This window comes from Equus przewalskii, chromosome 24, assembly GCF_037783145.1.
Source record: "Equus przewalskii isolate Varuska chromosome 24, EquPr2, whole genome shotgun sequence".
In the NCBI taxonomy this organism is placed as follows: domain Eukaryota; kingdom Metazoa; phylum Chordata; class Mammalia; order Perissodactyla; family Equidae; genus Equus; species Equus przewalskii.
The window spans coordinates 23,209,375-23,225,595 of NC_091854.1; positions in this window are offsets into that span (position 1 = coordinate 23,209,375).

Below are 16,221 nucleotides of genomic sequence, written 5' to 3' on the forward strand. Positions count from 1 at the left end.
ATGTTACTGAAATATAACAACTTCCTACTTCCAAAGGAACAATATCTAGAAGCCTTTTTTATGAATGTGAATCTATGTCATGGGTGGAGTAAACCTCTTGAGTGCCTTCAGGGAGGTGAAAAAATGGCTGGACTAAGTAAAGATCCAAGATAAGACTCCTGCTTTCCTTTCCTAAAGAATGTTGGAGGAATCCACATGGAAGCAGGAAATATTTTTCCCACTACTCAGTACCTTTCTGTAAACATTACTTCTATCTTGTGTTGGCCACATGCTCTAGATTGAATCCTACTCTTTTCACTTCTGAGACTTCCAGAAAAGCAGGAAGCATGTTATCTCATAGTATCAAAAAACAAAACCTAAATACACAAGTAGTCAGCTTCTCAAACTTTAGTGAGAGCAGACCCTAGGCGAGGAGCTTTATAAAAATTTAGAAGCCAGGGCTCCATCTCTAGAAATTCTGATTCGGTAGATCAGAAGTAGGGCCCAGGAATCTGAATTCTAACAGGCACCCCCTAGTGATTCTAAAGTAGATGCTACTTGAGGCATACTTCGAGGAGCACTATTCCAAGGTTGCTTAAAGTGAGATGCCTACTTGCCTGAAGGTTTTTGAGACTTTGAATTCCATGTAAGAGAAAGGAGAAGACGATAACTGGAGTAAAGAGAAAAAGATTGTTTCACATTCTCTTAGAGTTCTATCCTGTGGTAATCACTGGGGCAACAGATGATTTGGCTGTGCATGTAGTCTCATATTGTAAAAGTGAATCACAAAAATGGAAGCACCCACGATGCCTTTTCATAGGTGAATGGATAAACAAACAAACTGTATGTGCAGCCATACAATGGAAATTCATTCAGCAATAGATGAAATGAGCTACCAACCCAAGAAAAGTCATGACAGAGCCTTAAATGAATATCACTAAGTGAAAGAAGATAGTCAGATAAGGCTACATACTATATGATTCCAATATATGACATTTTGGAAAAGGTAAAACTATAGGGACAGTAAAAAGATCAGTGGTTGCCAGGGGAAGTGGGGAGGGGGAAGGGATGAACAGGTGGAGCACAGGGAATTTTTAGGGTAGTGAAATTATTCTGTATAATACTGTGATGATGGATACATGACATTATGCATTTTGAAAAATCAATAGAATGTAAAACACTAACGTAAACTATGGACTTCAGTTAATAATAATTTATGAATACTGGTTCATCAATGGTAACAAATGGACCAGACCAATTTAACATGTTAGTAAGAGGGGAAACTGTGGCAGGGGGTGCGAGGGGAGGAAGGAGTATATGGGAATTCTCTGTACTTTCTGCTCAATTTTTCAGTAAATCTAAAACTTGTAACAAAAGAGTCAATTAATTTTTAAAAATTAAGGAAAAAATATAAAACAATAAATAAGACCAAAAGATAGTAATTCCTTAACAAGACCACTTGAGTTTTCCAAGGAATATTTAGAACTTATAAGGAAAAGCCTTCTCTGAGGAACACAGAACTAATAGTAAGCACTTTTTCCTTTTACACTTGCTTGGTCTTTTTTTCATTCAAAATATCAGGGTAAATTTAGTAAATACCTTATTTCTTCAACTATTCCTTTTTGACCAACCCTTGTGTTCTATTGACTTGCCTAAATCTAATGATAACAGCTCCATCTTTTCAACTGATGTATCAGACCGCTTCAGCACATACAGAGATATGTACTAATAGTCCTTCAATAAGGCTATTTACATTCTTTCTGAATTCCTTTATTTTGGGTTCATATGATTTATTTATCTCAATATACACTTGTGCATTTGCTATTTATATTTTATGCTTGTCATTTTATAAATATTTAAAAGGATGCTTTCAAGATGAAAAATACAAAAATTGACCTTGAGACTTTTCTACCTTTACGAGTCCAACAAAGAAATCATAAAGAACACGTATCATGAAATAAAACTGATGCACAATTCTTACCACAACCTAGACCATTCTTTCATCATATATGAGTTCTTATTAATATGTTCCCAAGTTTTAGGGAAGTTTAGATTTTTGATGTGTTGCATCTGGTTGATAAGCAATTAAGAGAATCATTGCTTTAAATAAGACTTACTAATTGGTAAATATTTAGATTTTTTCCCTTCTTTTTTTTTTTTTAAAGATTTTATTATTTCCTTTTTCTCCCCAAAGCCCCCCCCCCCCCCCCGTACATAGTTGTATATTCTTCGTTGTGGGTTCTTCTAGTTGTGGCATGTGGGACGCTGCCTCAGCGTGGTCTGATGAGCAGTGCCATGTCCGCGCCCAGGATTCGAACCAACGAAACACTGGGCCACCTGCTGCGGAGCACGCGAACTTAACCACTCAGCCATGGGGCCAGCCCCATTTTTTCCCTTCTTTTTAATAAATGTTAAATTACTTATATTGAAACAAAGTTACCTAAAAGAAAAATTTAGCATTGTCTAAGATGTCTACAATTATTCAATTAAAATTTTTCTTTGATTAATTAATTTATTTTTTTATGGTAAGGAAGATTAGCCCTGAGCTAACATCCACTGCCAATCTTCCTCTTTTTGCTGAGGAAGACTGGCCCTGAGCTAACATCTGTGCCCATCTTCCTCTATTTTATATGTGGGATGCCTGCCACAGCATGGCTTGCTGAGCAGTGTGTAAGACTGAACCTAGGATCTGAACTGGCAAACCCTGGGCCGCAGAAGCTGAGCACGTGGACTTAACCACTATGCCACTGGGCTGGCCCCTGATTAATTTCTTTTTTAAACAATATATTTCTGGTTTTAAAAAAGCATAAATTGTAAGATTCTTATTTGTCAAACAAGTTTTCTTTTCCACTAGAATATCTAAATTTATACTATGTTGGATGGAAATATAAATCATCATTATGGTCTGAACATTGTTGAGATAATATTCAGATTAATCCTCAAAAACGAATAGGACTTGAGAATATATAATAATGAAAGTAAATGTGAAAAAAATCAATATCACAGTAATTTAAACAGGTATTCTCAGTATCTCTGTGAGAGTTTATTAAAGAAATAAAAAACCCCAATATCGCTATTTTTATTTCCAGTATACTGAAACTGCCAATGCAAAGATCTTAATCTTTCCTGTGCTTTCTTTTGTTGCTAGGTGAACATAAAGTAAAGTTTTATTAAAGAATCTAAACTAAACATTGATGAGTCATATCTGTCATTTGCTAAAACTTCCTTTTCCAAATTGATAAGATTTCTTTCAATTGTCAGTTCAGCTCTTCATTGGTTGATTGAATCATCTATTCATTCAATAAGCATGAATTGTACCAAGCACTCTAAAAAGCTCATGGGGACCAGGGACAGACAAGTACAGAGGCAACTGTGATACAGCATTTGCCCTATGACCAAGATACACATGACAGTGACAAGAAAGTGCATCTAAGAAAGCTTACATTCCAATCAGAAAAAATTTCTTTGAGGCGTTAAAACCATCAGAATAATCTAAACCTCATGACTCAGGCCACTTCCATTTCTCCTTCACCTTATTTTCCCCTCCTAAGAGTCAGCTGGCTGGTAAGGACATAACATTGTGTTCTAATTTCAGTTCAACTAATAACTAAGATTGTCTTTGGGAAAATAACATTTTCATGTTTGAAGTTTGTCCCTTAAAAAACAAACAAACAAGAGGTGGAGGAAGGAAACAAAACTAGTTAGTTCTACTTACATTGCATTAGTTTTCTTTTCACTTGTCAACTATCCACTTGTTGCTTTCCTCAAAGTAAAAAGAAAACTAATTTGATGTAGGTAGGAAAAATTACTTAAAGGTTCAAAAAGTGGATGTATATAACATGTTGTTACAGAGCCTGCTAAGTGATTCCATACGACCAGTTCTTTGCTTAGACCCTCCAAGCAGAAACAATCTCAGAAAAGAGTCTGTCCAAGCACAGTTATCACTATTTTTGTTACATCTCCTCCTATATCTTAGTGGAAGAATAGTGGCAATGGTTAACCTGCTATAGACTTTTATGCCCCCCTCCTGCCATCTTATATCATATTAGTGTCAGAAATGGCGTCAGTCTTTGGCATGTACTCAAAGGTTCATGATCTCCCTTCTGTCCACATTGTCCAGCTCAGCATCCCAGCAATCAGATATCACAACCTTACATTGACTTGATTATATAACATTTTCTATCCATTTTTTTTTTAAAGATTGGCACCCAGCTAACATCTGTTGCCGATCTTTTTTATTTTCCCTTCTTCTTCTTCCCAAAGCCCTCCACTACTTAGTTGTATATTCTAGTTGTAGGTTCTTCTGGTTATGCTATGTGGGACACCGCCTCACCATGGCTTGATGATCAGCGCCATGTCGGTGCCCAGGATCCGAAGTGGTGAAATCCTGGGCTGCTGAAGCGGAGCGCACTCACTTAACCACTTGGCCATGGGGCCGGCACCCCATTTTATACGATATTTGCGGAACTAGGCTGACTCCTTTCACAGCTGAAATTTCATATAAATATAATCTTGAATGTCCTGACTATAAATTAAAAGGAGTGCTATGGTTAAATTAGTGTAAAGCTGTTGGGGATATAAAAAAGTCAACTTTTACCCACAGCTTCATTAATGGATCAATACATTTGGTTGAGTGAATCAACAGAAAATCAAAGTTTGTGGGGCCACACAGTTTTCTGATTTCTTGTTGCAGGAACTCCTGCTTCTGAAGCCAATTATTAGAGGACTTGTTACAGCAAGTAATATTTGAGTGCATCCTTAATGCCAGGCAGACTTTTGATACTAAACCCAGGTTAAGTGCTTCCAATTTTATATAATCAACATATGTCCTAATAGATTTATATCATATTTTATTAGCATTCAAATAACATACCCTTCCCACCCAGTGTTCAAGTTCAATAATCAAAATGTATATAAAAACATTTATGTTTTCAACTAGAATTTGTGAACAAGTTGCATATGTTTTCTTTACAACTTTACTCTCTGTCTTTAATATGGATTATCAAGAGTAGACTGTAATTGTTATAAATTTCAAGATGATTTGTTTTCATGTAAAGCCATTTTCAGAAGTAACCACTGCATTTGAAATAAGCATGTAGCGTATTGTACTTTCCCAGTCTGGTAAGATGGAGAGTGATTGCCTCTACCATTCTTGCCCTTATCTCCCACGAAAAGTCCTATTCCTACTTCAGGACTCAATTTAGGTGTCGGCACCTCTGAGGAGTCTGTACAACTCCATAAACTATTCTGACCACCTACTCCTTGTTGTTCTCATTGTATCCAGTATCCTGCTTTGTCTCTTGAATCCATAACTGTGGTCACTTGAGCTTCATACTAATGAGGAACAAAAGATGTGAGTTAGTAGATTTAGCTCAGTCTAAACATCTTACCTTACCATTTAAGATCACCAGCTCCGGAGAGCTAAAGCAAATGAGGCAAAGACGCTGCTAAGCTGGGTGTCCCTCACGCTTAGATCTATTAAGCCATGGCAGAATATGCTGGACTTAAATTTCAAGTCTGGAGTCTAATTGTTTAAGCTGTCTTACCAAGCGATACCATTTCCTGAATGCTGCTCAGAGTTTCCCAAGTTGAGGCCTAGGTTTGAGTAGACAGACAGTGCCCTAAAATTGTCCCCATATTTCCCTACTTCATACATGCAGCCAGAAATGATGGAGCCTGTGCTGAAGGACAAAGTACAAAGTACAAAGCATTTGGAATTTGTGAGGGCCTTAGGGATAGAATGAGAGATGAGTGCATGATATTAGTTGAGGTTTAACAAATTAGTTCCATCATCATCTTTCTGAAACTTTCATTTCCCATGATGCTGAAAGGCATACGTTTTATTTAGCTACATAATAGTTAACTTATTAGCTAATCATAATAGTTACCTATGAATCCTCTAAAGACCACAATTCTTCTCTTTGAACTATTTCATAATTCTCAATTCTTCTATTGAGTCTGGATATGTACTAATCCACAAAATCATCTTGAAATGACATATCAGGTCTGCATCCTTTAATGTTATTAAGGGTGGCTGTTACACCTGTTCCTTTTTGATGGCCAAACATATTTATATTTGGTAAATATGTACTACGGTTATATATGCGTGTGTAGACATTACATATATGTACATATGTATACCTTATATATATATGTGCATTGTATCTATCTCTCACATATATATAAATATTTCAAGAGCAGCAAGAAAATAAAACAAACTGATAACACACTTAAGTCCTACTCTAAGTCAAGTCTGTGTGAATGTAACACGTACTTCTATTAAAGTACCTATTACAGAAAATAAGGTTAATGCCTTTGTCCCTCCTATTAGGCTTGGAGCAACTTAAGAGCAGGAATTATGTCTTATTCATTTTTGCTTTCCCAACAGCCTAATACAGCTCCAGGTATAGACATAAATTTAATAGTTTTGGATTGAATTGAATTGAACAAAACTGAACAAACTGAATTGGATTGAACCAATTGAATTGAGTAGAATCAATCTCTTCAGTAAGGAAAACATTGCAAAGGTCTGGAAAAGAGGTAAGGTGAATATAGATGAAGCCATTGCCAGTTCTGCAGTTAAAACACGCAGCATTTTGAAATTCCATGCAAGGATAATTCACACAACTTTTTTTTTTTTTTAGGAAGATTAGCCCTGAGCTAAGATCTGCTCCAATGCTCCTCTTTTTGCTGAGGAAGACTGGCCCTGAGCTAACATCTGTGCCCATCTTCCTCTACTTTATATGTGAGACACCTACCACAGCAGGGTTTGCCAAGCGGTGCCATGTCTGCACCCGTGATCCGAACTGGCAAACCCCAGGCTGCTGAAGCAGAACGTGCGAACCTAACCGCTGCACCACCAAGCCAGACCCAGACAATTTTTAATCTCTTTATTTTCCTCATATTCCCTTTAAAAATTTGCCTATAACTAAAGAGGTTTTGCGTTACTTGGAGTTACTAGCATTAGTCATTTACACAAGGTGTTTGATGCTCTAGAGATAATTTACAAATCAGACTTTCAGAGAGCATTTAAACATTTCAATTACCAGGATCTACTCATGATCAACTAAATCAGAATTTAAATCTGAGTTTAGGCCCTTGAATTTACAAAAAAAACCACAAAAAAGTGATTTGGACACAGGTTGTCCATAAAATAAGCATACAGCGGCTCCTGTCTGCAAAGAATTTATAACCTAATTTCATATTCAAAAATATAACTTACTCTACAAAGGAGCTTTTGATAAGTGTCAAACGAAGGTGCAAAAAACACATAGTATATAAGTTAAGAGAGGACAGGGTTACATTGGGTGGCCACAGAAGGATTTTTGAACACAGCATGACTTGAGATAGGTCTTGCCACTTGTAGAGTTTTTAACATCTTGGAGCAGAAATAACTATTTAAGCTTGAGCGTATGATAAATTGAGAGCCTGGACACAATTTAAATCATTATATCACTTTAGAGGATTCAGAGAAACAATTAAGACAGTGTTCATTAAAATCCCTATTATTGCTCTACACAGTAAAACAAATTAAACAAAACCGATGGGATCGAAGTAATTTAAAATTCATCTTGGATTTTTTTTTTTGAGACTAACAATTGATCAGAGTAAGTTAGGCAAAGTCATAAATAGCAAATGACAGAAAAATTACATACAGTGGCAGCAATGGTGGAAAATATGAACAGGAAGGATAGCAAGAGTCAAAAGGAAAAAGTCAGGGGCGGGCCCGGTGGTGTAGCGGTTAAGTTTGCATGCTCTGCTTCAGCTGGCCTGGGGTTCACCAGTTTGCATCCCAGCGCAGACCTAGAACCGCTTATCAAGGCATTATCAAGCCATGCTGTGGCAGGCGTCCCATATATAAAATAGAGGAGGATGGGCACAGATGTTAGCTCAGTGACAATCTTCCTCAGCAAAAAGAGGAGGATTGGCAGCAAATGTTAACTCAGGGCTAATCTTCCTTAAAAAAGTAAAAAATAAAAATAAAAGTCAAACCAAGAGAGCTTAGAAAAGCTAAGAAAACCATAATTATCAGAGGAGAGAAGCACCTGGGGAGCAGCATAAGCACGTGTTCTATCAGTGAGAGGAATATGCAAATTATAGATGAATTCATGCTACATTATGGCAAAAAACACACTGAGGAAAGTGAGTGCTTTAAATAGAAGCATCATTTTATAAAGAGGATCATAAAAATTTTGCATGTTGTAAGTCTACTGAGATTACATTTGAAATGTAGTGTTCAGTGCTGGATACCTACCTCATTATCATGAAAGAAAGAAAGATCAAAGAAAGAAAACTTTTCCTGCAAATGCAGAAATGGATTATGAAATATATTTGTCCTGGCTAAAGAGAGTAATTGTACATATTCTCTAAATACTCCTTCAATAATTCCATTAAATTGTCCTAGATATCATGATTGAATGGGCAGCACATTTTCATCCATTTAGGTTTTATTTTCAATTTCAATTTGCAAAAGTCTTTCTAGTATAGTAAATTTTATCAAACCATTTCAGACTTACACTGACCAGGGCCCCTGGTGGCCATATGTCTTGACTTTTGGGTTAATGCAGATCATGGTGAGTTAAGCGTGGAGCTGGGAACCAAGTTAAAACGTTGTCCAATTTTTGTACTTTGCCCTATGTTGAGCTTTATGCTTAACTCAGAAATTATCTTCTGTTTTTATTCACTGGAAAACTTTGAAGATTGTTTCATTGCTTTAGCTAATGTCTTATTATGGGCTATAAAATATGCCTTTATGTAAGTATTTTGGTTGTCACTGATGTTATTTTTCTACTAAGAGCCATGAAAGGAAAGGTTTATTTAGTGTGGCTAACTACATAAACACATTCTTTTTACTCTTTATCAGATTGATATAATAATATTGTTTGTGGTGTCATTTCTGTATCAATAAAAAAACATTTCCCAGAAATATTTGTTTAAAGCGAATATAAAACATAGGATTAAATACTAAAGTTTTGAAATCAATCTAACTTTTTTTCAGGTTCACAGTAGATTAGTGTCTGTGAGGTATTAGTACGATGTTAATTCACTTGTGAACTTTCTCTTCTCCCGTTCTCTCTTGCATCAATTCTACACAGTTCAATGTGCACTACTTATGGTTAAGCAAAGCTTTTATATGAATCACCACTTTCCGTTAATTTATAGTGTTTATTACTAGAAAGTGATCTGTGGGGAGACACTGCATTTTTTTCCTTCCCTCTTCCTTACTGTTCATCAGAGTCTAGAGCCAACTTTGTCATTTGCTAGCCAAATAGTGGAATGCTTACCCTCACCCATCACACACACACACACACACACACACACACACACACACAACTTCACCACTTCCTCTCTTCTCTGGAAGAGATTATGGATCTTATTTTGGATCAGCATTTTAACTTCTAAGAAGGCACCTGAACATTTTTATAAAAGATTGTAAGTGAGCTTAAAATCTAGACATTTCCCAGGCCACTCTTTCTTTCACAGACTACACTTGAGACTGGGCTTCTTCTAGGCCCTTCCATGCACCAGGCACTCTCTCCTACCAATCTTCACAAATGCTGTTCCCACTGCCAAAATACACTCCGTGCTCACATTCTCTCCTCAAACCCCTCTCAAAAACAGATAAAGAAGTATGAACAGGCCAATTCTATTCTTCTCTCAGGTCATAGTATACATGTCCCTTCCCCTGAGAGGCCTTTCCTGATCATATAGCTTCTGTTAGTCCCTCTGTTGACTGCTCCGTGACATTCTGTAGTTTGCTTACTGCACTCCAGTCACAAGTTATTGCAATTACTTTTTTTCCGAGTTTATCATTTGCTAGACTGGAGAAACCTGAGAGCAAGGAAAAATATCCCTGACACATAATTAACATTTAATATATATTTGATAATTTGATGTCGGAGAGGGCATAGTCAGTGGTCTATATAATTTATCTGTTCTAAATGATAACTTTACTTTTGAGGGAATAGTGTAGGTTCCGTTCCTATTTCAAAGCTCATACATTGAACACACCTTTTGTCTGCTTATGCATACGCTGACTTCCTCTGTAAAAGACTTAAAGTGGTTTATCATCTTTATAGCAGGCATTAGGCTGGGTGCTGGGCTGTCTATCTGATTATATGGTTTCTTTAATGTGGACTAAAAGGGATGAGGGCCTAGCTGTTTACCTTATGTCAGTTTTTTCTTTTTTCTCTTCCTAAATTTAGCATTTCCATGATCATTATATTCCATGACCATAAGATCCATTATAAAAATATACCCTGTACTGGTACCATCCCCTCTGCTAATATACCATGCCCTCTACCAATAAAAACATACCATCACTAGGAAAGTGTTCAATAATGAGTCAAAAATAAAGAATTATAATTTATGCTTCATATAAATGAGGATACAAGATTGATTTTAAATGATAAATAAAATATAAAAATCATAGTCACAAAAAAACTGAAGAAATAAAACTAATAAAAGAGTATACACAAGCTATTTTGGGAAAAGTCTGAACCCAGAAATATAAGTGGAATATGGAATAAGTTTTTGCCTTGAGGAATTTGCCAAAAACACACTTTTGGTCTTAGGTTCCAAGGAATCAGAGGGTGGCCCAGGGCCCCCACAGACTGGGGATTCTTCGAGTGAATCTTTGACATATTAAGCTGGAATTCCCCCAAAAATATGACTTCAGATTAAGGATCAACTAGAAGCAAATCTGTCATCCCCTACTCTGGACCAAAGGAATTGTGGAATAGGCTGCTTTGGCATTGAGCAAAGCAGGAGAAATTAAAAAGAAAGTAAAATAAGGTCTCTGAGAAATTATGGCCATAGATATGCTCACTTTGGATTTGCCCCCGGATACACAGAGCCTGCTAGGCTAGACAACTTCAGTTGAACTTAGTCTAAGGTTGTTCTCAATCAGTAATGCGTCTCAACTCTCACCACAGAAGCAAATGCAAAGTCCCTGGAGGAGGGTCCATTCATCTTAGGCCATGGGGAATCTCTATAGATACCAAGGACAATGACCAGCAAACAATCAAAGATAACCACAAGTGCAAAAAAGTACGGCAACACGAGCTGAAAAACAAGCCTCAGAAGGAGATCCCCACTGACTTCAGCTAGTGGAATGATCAAATACAGCTTACAAAACAGCTGTACTCGTTTACCATATTTAAAAGAAAAAAGACTCAGTTTTCTCACCCAGAAAATAGGGCTAATAATAGGGAAAACTGAGTCCCGGCATGGTTAATTGGCTTGCTTGAAGTCATACAGTTAGTGAAAGCTCCCACCACACAGTATTTTCTTTTGCGGTAGATTATTAAACAACAAAAAAGGAGAGCTAGGACTCTAGAGTCACATCACCCTGTTCCCTCTGTTGCATCACTTCTCTCTCCTTTCCTTCCTGCTTATTATCTTTGCAGATATTCTGGGCACCAAATATTTATTCATTTAAACATTTATAACAAATATGTAATGTCAATCCATTGTAATCTGTAGAAACAGGCATTTATATCAATCTGAATATAAAAGAGCAGTGCTAAATTATATATGTTCCTTTAAGCTGGCACAGTGACTGAGGTAGGAGAACAATGGCTGTGCAAATCAAAGGTGGATCTAGCTCCTCATACCAACATCTTGATTTTGGAAAACTTTATGCTACGGATCAAAGCTCTGAGACTGCCTCTGCACTGGTGCAGGGTTCTAGTAATCAGAAAATTTATTGAGAGTCACCTTTATTGGCCTGCTTTCTACACAGGAAAGAGTGTGGGAACCAAATATACAGCTGAATATCTCAGATATAAGAAAAAGAAATATTTCACATAATTCAACTTGCAGAAGCAAATGTACGGTTAAGCTTAGAACTTAAAAGCAGAACTAAAGAACCAGGACAAAAGTCAAAAAGCTTTCATTAAAAAACAAGAAACCAAAAAAAACCCCATGATAGTCTTAAGGCAGCATTCCAAGATGGTCTCATCCACATTTGTTACTTTGGCTGAGATGGCTGGACTAGCTCGGGTCTGGCTACATGGTCTCTCTAGGAAGAGACATGGTGGCTCAAGATTCTAATAAAGCAAAGGCTGCCAATTCTTAAAATCTAGCCTAGATTAGACTAGACTAGCATCACTTCTGCCACATTACGTGGAACAAAGCAATTCACAATGCCCGCCCAGATTCAAGCGGAGGAGAAACAAACTGCATCTCTTGATGGAAAGGAAGATAAATAAATAAATAAGATGCAAACAATGAAGTATATCAGAAAGAAGAGAAATGACAACGATAAATATATCTCTAGAGAATAGGAAACTCTAAAAAGGAACAAGCAGATTTCAATGAAAAGAAAACTCAATGAATTAAAAAATAGGAAAAAATTAGAAATTTATCATTTCACCTTTTCCAAAATATTTTCAAGAAATGATGATTAGATTACGTTTTCATCTTTTTTTAAATCACATCAGAGATTTCAACCTGAAAAGAAAAAACATATATACACCCTCAAAAAATATTTATCAACTTAATAAAAAATAGTTAATTTTATTGTGCTATATATTTGAATTTTTAGAGACCTAAGCAAGTTATTAAAAAACATCCTTGCAAAATTTAACTTTCTTCTTTACCAAATGCTAGCCCTTATTGCTGAAACCTCCTTATCTTAGATTCTTGATATTTCAAGCTACTGGGAAGTAACAATATTTATTTTGCTATTAGAAATTCTCAACTACGCACGGACTTAAAGCTCAACACAAAATACGGTTAGTACTGGACACCTGTCATTCCTTGATTCCTTTCTGAAACCAAATTATTAGAAGTCCTTGCTATGATGATGGTGTATTTTGTGCACTTCTTGGAATAAATAGCGTACAGGAATCATTTAAATGCATATTCAGAGGGAAGCCATCTGTCTCCATGTGAATTTATGAATATTTTAGCTTGCTCAGCTAGTCAAAAGTAAAATTTGGCACTTGAGATTATTATGTAGATTTGTGACATATATTATAAAAAAATTTGCTTCTATAAATCAATGATTGACACCTCTACTAAAGCATAGTTTCTTTCATCGTGGATTGAGTCCACTTAAACTATGTACAATATTGGATGCTTACTTTGGAAGTCATCATAATTCAACTTGAATTAGAACATGCAATGTTTTATTAAAATAGAGAAAGAATCTTGACATTGGGTTGAACTTTATAGGCTAGTGTAGTGGACACTGTAATGTGGAACTCAAATCCTTCTTCAATGAAGGACTTATTACCTCAGCTACTGGGAATACTGTGAGTAGACAGCTTTCAGCTGTCAGCCCCATTTGCAGATTGCCTCAGCCAAAGAGAGCTGTCTTGCCCAAGATACTCCTTCCCAAGGTGCCCACATCCAGCGATGCCTGATGTGCAGCATAAACTGTGGCTACTTAGGTCCAATTCAGGACAGGACTAAAGTACCATTCTAGCACCAGAACTCCTCCTGGGGTCAGTCAATGAAGACTGTCTTTGGGCCTGCACCACAGCTTGACTTCTCCACTCTGCTTCTGTCCCTTTCCTTGCACAATTATTAGTCCCAATGGCACTCTTTAGGAAATATACTGTGCTCTAAACACCTGTTTTCGCAAATCCTGTTTTCTAGGAAACTCAACCAGCAGCCATTATTTCTGATATTATTCTGAAAGTTATTTCTGATATTGTATAAACATTTTCTTCCTTAGAATATCCAGAACAATATAAAACCAATTTCATCATCCTACTGATTTAACCATTAATGAATTAAATGACATTTTGATGCATGCTCAAAATTTATAGGAGAATTATATTTTTAATATTTTTGAGAATTATACTTTGATAATTAGAAATATAGATTTGAGAATTAATAGCACATAGATGATATAAGAATGGATGATATCCCAAAGATTGAATGTGGATAGAGAAACCTAGACACCAAAGACCTGTGATCTTCCAGTGATACGAGGTAAGAATGATGATAAGGAATGAGTTAAGGAGACTTGAAAAGGGTGACAGATGAGTTAGGAAAAGAACCAGTAGTGTGGGGTTCCTTGAAGCCAAATGAAGAACGCATGTCAAAGAAGGAGTGATCAACTGAGACGAATGCTACTGAATGGGAATGAAGATGAGAACTAGAAAGAGTTCTGGATTTATCAAAATAGAGAGGACTGGGGAGGGTAGAAGAACAAGTTCAGTGAGTGAGGGTAGGGGAGTAAAGACTGACTGAACTAGGCTAAAGAGTGAATGGGAGATTTGGAGGACGGAAGTGCAGACAATTTATTCTAGGAATTTCAGTGTAAAGGAAGCAGAGAAATGAAGTAATAGGTGAAGGAAGTGGAGTTAGAAAAGAAGCTTTTTTTAATTATAAAAATAACAGCATATTTGTGTACTGATGAGAATGATCCAGTAGAGAGGGAAAACGATATAGAAGAGAGAAGATAGAATTGTTGGAATTGTGTCCTTGTTCGTAAAAATGTAAAGTTACAAAGAAATCACCACATTTCAATGCCCTTATTGCTAAATGATGGTGTTTTAGAAAACTCTAAATAAATGCTTATTTGAGGGGGCAACCTCAGGAATAACATAGTGTATTCCTAGGACCCATTTCAGAAGTTGTACCTTCTCTGGAGTCACTAGAATACTGCAACAAAGACAGAGGCAAGATTACAGAGCCTTACAGCACATTCTAACATCAGGAGAGAAGGCAGTAAGATGCTTTGAGCTCAGCTGATAAGAGCAAGCCATCTTAGTTTTTATGAATCAAAACTTTGTTCATATGATAATATTCACTGTGTCCTTTAAGGTCAGCCTCCTCCCATAATCACAGGAATTGTTACCCAATAATACACAGCAGATGCTATCACTTAGAAAAGGGTTGTAGTAATGATATACGGCCAGTCAGTCACTAACAACAGGAACACTTTTTGGTTGTACTACTTTCCCTTATGCCCAACTTTCAAAGTTAAATAAAGCATCTGTATAACAGGGGGAAATGTATTTTTGTATCTGTAAAGCTGCCTAATGAAAGTGGATCTTGGTAAAGAAAGGCCTTTAGATTCTGTTAAGTATCCTGATGTGTCTGGGTATAGAAAGATCAGCCTAGTGTTTGGAGTATGGTCTGGAGAGAGCAACATTGGGCAACCTATTAGAATGAGAAGGATTCAAGTTCCTAGAGATAATCTAGGGGACTTGTGTATATATATAATGAGGGGCAAGAGATTGGTCGGGGGAGAGAGAGTTGTCAAAGAGATAATTTTAAATTCAATAAAACAGACAGTGAAGAAATTCTTGGTGATGAGGATGTCAAAGGACTTCTAAGAACAAGACTAGGTATTATTCAATTTTATGTTTTCACTGGTCTGATATATATCCTTCTCATTCCTCCCACCAACTCCCTCCATAGCTGCAATTATTCAGAGGAGTTTGCTACACACACAACTTGTGTGAGAAGGACTTTTTTTTCTGGAAGGCTTGGGGTCAGGTGGTAAGTATGGGAAAGAGGAAAAGTCTGAGACTCTCAATAACTCATATAGCGAAAAAACAGGGAATGAACTCACAGAATTGTGAGAAAATCACATGCAAGCCCAAAGAGAACTAAATCACCAGAAATGGAAGCTTAAAACCAGAGAAGATCGTGAAAACATAGTCTCTCCAAGTATTCACAAATATTTGGGAGAAGCTTTGGACATCTACAGAGTTTCGAATGGAGGTTGGGATAATGTTGCCTATATCTAAAGGGGAAGCAAAATTCCAGCTGACATCTGATTACATATAAATCTGGAAAAGGTAAAAAATAACGAGTGGGGTGAAGAGATCGCAGAGCATCAACACGCAAAACTTCACAGAAAAAGAAGTGTTGAATGTTAGAAATTACAATGAACTGTCTTCCTAAGAGGCAGTCTTCAGGGGAGCAAAATGAGATACAAATACAGATCAAATAGTTGAAGCAAGGTTGGCATGGCCACAGTATTCCTTTTCCTCTCAATGCCCAATACAACTCGATGCCAATCTTTTAAAATATCTTTCTTTTGCAGTCTCTCTGCAACTTTGTCTTCATACACAATTATAAAAATCAGACGACAATTTGTTACTACACACAAAAGGGTGTTATATTGCATTAGCTTAGTTAAGAGTGAATGGTAGCTCGAATAAGGGTTCAGAGAAGTGGATGGATTTTGGTTATGTTTTTAATGTGCAGCCTGCACTTACCAAAGAATTGGATAAAAACGATGAGGGATAAATATGTGAGAAGTCATGGATTACT